Genomic DNA, 7,500 nt, shown 5'->3' on the forward strand with positions numbered 1-7,500 from the left:
AAGAGTTAAGAGGGGAGGAGGGGAACAGGTAGGAATGGGCAGGAAGATTCCAAAGAAGAAAACAATTTATGCAATACGAGTAGAGGGAGTTCAACAGTTTATGATAATTACATTATATTTCCCTTCTTGAAGCATTTTACGTCACTTAAGGTATTGTGGATGGAAGATATTTAAATGTGTTTGTTGGTATGGAGCCCCATATTCAGTAAGGGGGCAATGATGAGAAACTGGTCTGTGAAGTGCACTTATTTTTATGGGTAAGTAGTGAAGATGTGTTCTGTGAATGACATCTTGGATTGCAGTTAGTCATCCTTTGCAGTAAACTTTGGGAAAAATAGTGTAAAGTTCCTCGATTAAGAAGCTTAAAGCAAAGCAGATGAAAGGTCTCTGGATTAAGCAGTTTATAAATGAAGTATGCTTGCACTAATGTTGATCTTTGCTGTATTAGAAGCCATTTAGATTTTGTCAAGATATTTCACTGATGCTGTATACTAAGGTTAAGCGGGTGATGAATCAACACATATTGTTATTGTTTTTTTTTTCAGAAAGTTCAGGTTTTCATTTAAAGCATTAGCTGGCAGTGTCAAACTGTATTCAAGGTGTGCTAGAATGACTCCATCACCTATTGCTGCTCTACCTTCTAGCAAATAAAAGTTGGAGATCTTTCTGAACCAAAGAGGAAAATATAGATTTTTTCCCATAATAAATCTTTATTGTTATATTATTTTCATACACAAGTAAAAACAAACACATTTTTTTAGAGAAAAAATACAAAACAAAAGACTACTAATTAATATCACTAACCATCACACCAAGCAAATATACAATATTTACAAGAATGCTTCCATGTAAAACATTAAGAATAGAGAAAAAACAAAAAGTAATTAATAACATTTCCAGTAATATACAGTTTAAATACAAAATTCTCTCCAAGCAAATAAATGTGAATACCTTCAAGTTAAAAGCATTATGCTAATATAATATTAAATATCTGTTCCCAAATTTTTGGGTTATTAATGTTTTTATTATTCGGACTTAAAAGTAGTTTATGAGCTAATATATGCCTTGTTGCCAAAACTTTAAAGTTTTCCCAAGATGTTTTAGATGGGTCTAACCAATTAGTGGCTATATAAAGCTTCATTAACAGAAAAATATTAATATATATAGTACTTTGTAATCTAGGGAGTTCTTTCGGAGGAATATATAAAATCGTAAATTTCCATGACAACATTGTACTTTGGTAACCCATCTTCTGAAGTTGAAGCTTAAGGGAATTCCAAAGCTTATATATGCATTTACAGCTCCAGAACATATGAAGAAGATCAGCCGGTTGATTTTTACAGTATGGACAAGTTGGAGAATTTTTAGAATTAAATTTATGCAGGGTAAGGTGTGTATAATATGCATTATTCCATATCATCAAATGGGTATACATCAATTTTTGTAGAGAAGTAGATTTGATAGTCAAGTCAATTGCTTTTAACATATTACTTTTGTCTGTCACTAAAATTTTCTCTTCCCAATAGTTGGATAACAGAATTTTATCATGAAATTTAAAGTCTTTAATTAATTTATTTGTTGTTGTTATATATTTAATATTCTGTTGGAGGGCTTGCCACAACTCAAATCATTTATTAACATTTTCATCTTCAGGTTTAAAATTTATAAAGTAGCTCATAGCAAGTTCTCTAATTTGTCTCAAAATAACAAGATAATTTTTGGGTAAGTTAAATTATTGTCTTATTTGATTGGCCGAGCGGTCCAGATATTTGTATATATCAATCAAAGTTAAATTAACTATTAGTGGAAACTTTTTAAGATCAATTAATTGATTGTTCAATTTTAAATTAGGATTCCTATGAAAGGGTTGAAAAACCATCATATACTGAACCAGATACAAAGATTGAAATAAATCTTGTATAGATAATATGTTAGTTTTAATGTGTTCAATAATCCCACAAATTTTCAAAGTATCTTTACCTAAAAAGGGTATTGCTTTAGGATTAATGTTTAACTTTAAAATGTATTTATAATTCAAAATCACCCAAGTTGGTGTCCATTTAGTAGTAGTTGTATCATAGCTGGCAATTCTTAGAATGCTATTAGAGTTCACGATTAGGTAGTACAATTCGAAATTAGGCAACTCCAGTCCTCCTTTATTTTTTGGGGTCATTAATTTATCATAAGATATCCTGGTTTTTTTTGGTTCCCAAATAAATTTAGTCAATTCTTTATGAATTTTTTAAAAAAATGTCTTCGAAAGTGTTAATTGGGCTGACCTAAAATTATAAAGTAATCGTGGTAACACATCCATTTTAACAATTGAAACTTTTGCTAGTAGTGGCAGTCGTAAATTTTTCCACCTCCCAAAATCAGAAATTATTTGGTCCCAAATTGTTTTGATGTTATTATTGTAGAAGTCTTTATTGTCTGTAGAAAACTCAATACCTAAGTATTTAATTTTTTCTTTAAATGTTACCTGCCCAACCAAAGGCAATAACGAAAAAGGTTTAGGTGTCTTTAAAGGAAAAATATTGTTTTTTTCCAAGTTAATTTTGTAGTTATAGACTTCTGAAAAATCATTAACAGCCTTCAATAATTTGTCAGTGTCAGATATTGGAGATGCACAATAAATATTAAGATCATCCGCAAAAGCTGCCATTAAAATTTTAGTTCCATAAATTATTGGGACATTATGATAGACGTTCTGCTTAATATATAAGAACAGAAGTTCAAGATAAAGATTAAATAGTAACGGGGATAAAAGGCAGCCCTGACTTGTTCCAGTCTTAATCTGTATTCTTTTGGAGAGGCTTCTATTAATGCACAGTGTAGTATAGGGATTACTATATAATATTTGCAACATTTGAACAAATTCATGGGATATATTAAAATAAGTTAAAAGAGCAAACAAAAAAATTGTATCAACCCTGTCAAAGGCCTTCTGTGCATCAATTACAAGGGCATAGATATTAAGATTATTTTGTTTAGCATGTGTTATCATAGTATGTAATGTAAGAGTATTATCACTGGTTTGTCTACCTGCCATAAATTCAACCTGATTTTTGGATATTATATGAGTCATGATTTTCTTGTCTAGATGCTATAATAGAGGTTAGAATTTTCATGTCTACATTCATTAATGATATCGGTCTATAATTATCAGGGTTTTGAGGATCTGAATTGGCTTTATGTATAAAAATAGTCTTTGAAGCATTAAGATGAGGATCATTAATAGTATTCCTAATTATGTAGTTAAATATAACTGAAAGTATCTTACCGAAAATATCCGCAAACCTTTTATAAAACTCCACTGTCATCCCATTAGGACCTGGTGATTTGTGTGATTTCATATGTTGAATTGTATATACTATGTCTTCTTCAGATTTTGGTTTAACTAAATCATCTTGAATATCCTCTCCTATTTTTGGAAACTTAATTGATTGTAAAAATTGTTCATAGATTCTATGCAAGGACATATCCTTTTGCCCATCATAAATTTTTGTATATATTTTCTCAAAAATATTAATAATATCCTCTGCTTTAGAATATATTTTATTATTAAATTGTATTTCCGAAATTTGTAGTGCTGTTTTTAATTGATTAATGATCCTAGCCAACGCTCTCGATGGTGTTTGAACGTGATTAGCATACCTCGCTAACATCTTATATTCTCGGAATTTTAATCTACTATTTTGTATTAAGAAGAGATCCTTCTGACATTTAAATAGTTCTTTCTGTGTTTGTTCATTAAAATTCCAAATAAGTTGTTGATCCAATAATTTAATTTTCGTTTCCATGTTTTGAATATCTTTATTTAGTATTTTTTATAATAAGAGGCTTTTTGCAAAAGGATCCCTCTTATTTGTGTTTTAACTGTTGCCCATTCAATATCTGGTGCATATTGTTGTTTCTTTAGACTAACCAGTAAGTCTTTAAGGTACTTTGTAATTTCCTGTATTATTTCTTCCTTATTCAACAGATTTGGATTAAGACACCAATTATAGCCTCTTTGCCGCAAGGTATCTTTTATCCCCTTAGCAAAACTCAGCAAAATGTTCACATGATCTGATAAATACCATGCATGTATAACAACTATATGTTCTAAATTAATCAATGTTCTTGAAATCAGGAAGAAATATATTCTGGACCACATTTTATGACATGGGGAATAAAATGTAAAATTATTTGTACTATTAACATTGTTTAAATAGTGAAAAGGGTCATATAGTTGAAAGTCTTCTTTAATATCATTCAGTGCTAATACAGCATGCTTGTTAAATGCCTTGTGTGGACAAGATCTATCCAACTTCGGATTTTGGTAAGCATTCCAATCACCTCCAACAATTACGTAGTATCTATCAAATTGTGTTAAAATTGAATACAGTGATGTTATGAATATTTGTTGATCATTACAAGGTGCATATATGTTTAAAAGTAAAATAGGTTTATCAAATAAGGTAGATGCCAGAATAACATAGCACCATCACCCATCTTTATCTGTATTAGAATCTAAAATTTTGTCCTTATATTGATCTTTAATAATTATAGCTACCCCAGCACTATTTGACTTACCTTCCGATGCTATTACTTCTCTGATCCACTTCTTTCTTTTTATATCAACCCATTGATCATTCAGTAAATGCGTTTCTTGCAGTAAAATAAACCACACCTTAGCCTACAACAATACATGTAACAATAGTTTCCTCTTCTTTAATTTCTGGAGCCCTTTAACATTCCATGAATCTAATTCCCACATTTCCAAGGTTGACTGTACAATAAAGGTTTTGGAGAGAAAAGATTAAAAAAAATAAAGTATTCTCAAAACCATACATGATCTGGAAGCAATCCATATATCCCGTCCTAAACCAGTGCTTACCCACTCTAACCCCGGACCAGGACATATATAGGTCTTGTGTAATATAGAATAACAGAAGGTTTAAGAAAAGAAACAAATAGGAAAACATCACATTATAAAATTTCAAACACGTTCCATAGTTGAGACCTATATAATCTAACTCAACTACGACAAAGCCTAAACTAAACATTCCCTAACAAGCACTGCATTGAGCTACATCTCCCCAGTTAAGTATATTTAAGCAAATCAAATTAAAATACAATATTACAGTACATATGAAATAAATTGAAAAAAGGAAGTTTTAGTATTTGGATTAGCTATCTATAGATAAACCGCATGCATAGAGACACACAAAAAAAAAAAAAAAAAAACACACTAAAATACAACCCTATGTTAAAATAAATATACAGCTAAATACAGGTATCCCTGGTTATAAATCCACACTATCATAGTTTTATACTAAAGCAAACTACTAACTAACTAATATAATATGCATTATCACTTTAACACAGTACAGTATGAACTATAATGAGAAGCATATTTATACAAACATTACTAAATCCCTGCACCCTCTCTAAATAATATAACCACAAAATTCTACATAAACATGTATAAGAGAAACAAATAAAATATTCCTATGTGCTTACTTTACCATACAACAGTGTTATTTTAAAGTTAAATGAAAAAAAAGATGTTAAAACAGTTCCCTTTGGTTTCCCAAGCCTGGAAACCCTGTGAAATATTCACAACGGGGGACGGACTCCCAGAAGTGTCACAGCGAAATCTGCACCCACAACAGCATTTTAGGCACTTCCTGTCTTCCTCCTCATCGAAAACACTTTGTAGAAGCCATAAAACGATGGGAAACGAATGCAGGTAATCAAGATAAGCAAAAACAAACAGTTTTATTACTCTGGAAGAGGCCTAGAGCTTTGCAAATGCAAACAAAGGATTATCCAGTCCTGGGAGCACAGTAAACAATGGATCCGACCTCAGCAGCATGCCAGTCTCAACGAAAGTTCAGTTCAAGTCTCTGATACAGGTAAAGCCTTGAAAACTGTAAGAAATAGATTTTTTGCCTCAGCTTTAGTGGAAATAGCATGTTTGGTCCCATCCATTGTAAATATAAGCATATGTGGGTATTTCATTTGAAACTTAATTTGTTTGTCAATAAGAAATTTACAGTATAGAGACAAAGACTGTCTAGCTTGTCTTACCTGTATGGGTAAATCCTGTGACAGGGATATTTTATTATTTTTCCACATGATATAGCCTCTAGTTTGTTTTACAGTAGTAAGTATTCTGCTTACATCTTGATAGTTAAGTATTTCAACATATACAGGTCTAGGAAAGTTAGATGCTTGTGACTCTCTCAAAGCTCTGTGCGCTCTTTCAATAATAATTTGTTTCACCCCATCAGAGTCATTTAGAAGCACTTCAAATATTTGTAATATGGATGGAATTAATTCATTATACTGAATAGATTCTGGAATCCCTCTGAGAATAATATTGTTTCTTCTGGATCTTGCTTCTAAGTCCGTAAGCTTGTTTTGCATAGCCTGTATATCCACATCATGTAGATTAGTTTTCTTTTTAAGTAAAGTTAATTTATCCTCATTTTCAGAAATTCGAGCTTCCGTCTTGTCCATTCTCTCCAGCAACTGAGTACATGAGTTCCCAAATGTTTGTATTTAACAAGTCAGTTCTTTCAGAGCTTCTTGTATGGGTAGTAGAGCATTTCTGATATCTTCCATGTTTAATGGTTGTTCAGATTTAGATTTGGTCCCTGATTTCTGTTGTTCCTGTATTTTAGTAATTTTTTGTCTTTTAGAAATCACATCCTTTTCAGGTGACTGTAATTCCGAAAGTTTTGTTTTAGTAGTGGTTATATCCATGTTTTTTTTCCTCTTTTGACATCTTATTTGAAGACAAAGACTTGCAGTATAAAAAGCACACGGTTCCTTTGTTTACTTCTCTCTGCAGAGCCAGCTAATCTGTTATAATCCAGTGAAATATATTCCTTTTTTTCCAGTTTTCTTCTTAGTAATGGATAGTTAAGTGTAGCTGAAGTTATTTTATCGAAGATTTGTTAAAAGCTTTATATTATCCACTCAGGGTTTAGATTTCCTCAGGTTAAGTAGAGAGCTGCAGTTCAGCAGTCCTTATAGAACAGCAGCCATCTTTGAATCCGAAAATATAGATTTTTGACTTGGTTGAGATGTGGTGATGGAAATTTAGGCTATGGTCTAACTAGATTCCTAAGTATTTGAAGTATGAAGCTGCTTCATTTAGTTTGTGGTTATTGTGCTGAATATCCCAGTGTTCGGCAACTGATGTGAGGCTTTGTTTAGTGCCAAATGCCAGTTATTATTGCTTTTTGCTTTGGTATTGCAAAATTACATTCCTAAATGGATTCTCTATAGGCTTGCCACTTAAAACCTCTCAACACCTGTACTTTACAGTGGCATGCCTACCTTCCCCAGCCTCAACAGCAAATTTAAATCACTTTTAAACAACATCCTGATCAGTATCTTCTGCCAGCCTTGACTTCATTGAAGTTCTCGCTCAGCACAAACCAATCTAACTAGACCCAACTATAAGACAAACCACCACTCCAAACAATACCCTTCCACCCACCAACA

The 7,500-nt window shown here is 31.8% G+C and overlaps 1 protein-coding gene across 1 annotated transcript in view; it reads left to right on the forward strand.

Annotated features, from left to right (window-relative positions):
* Positions 1-7,500, forward strand: part of LOC122808425 (V-set and immunoglobulin domain-containing protein 1-like) — a 538,071-nt gene that overhangs the window by 846 nt on the left and 529,725 nt on the right. The gene's annotated exons all lie outside the window — the stretch shown is intronic.

Source organism: Protopterus annectens, chromosome 8.part0 (assembly GCF_019279795.1).
Source record: "Protopterus annectens isolate FY-2018-M chromosome 8.part0, PAN1.0, whole genome shotgun sequence".
In the NCBI taxonomy this organism is placed as follows: domain Eukaryota; kingdom Metazoa; phylum Chordata; order Ceratodontiformes; family Protopteridae; genus Protopterus; species Protopterus annectens.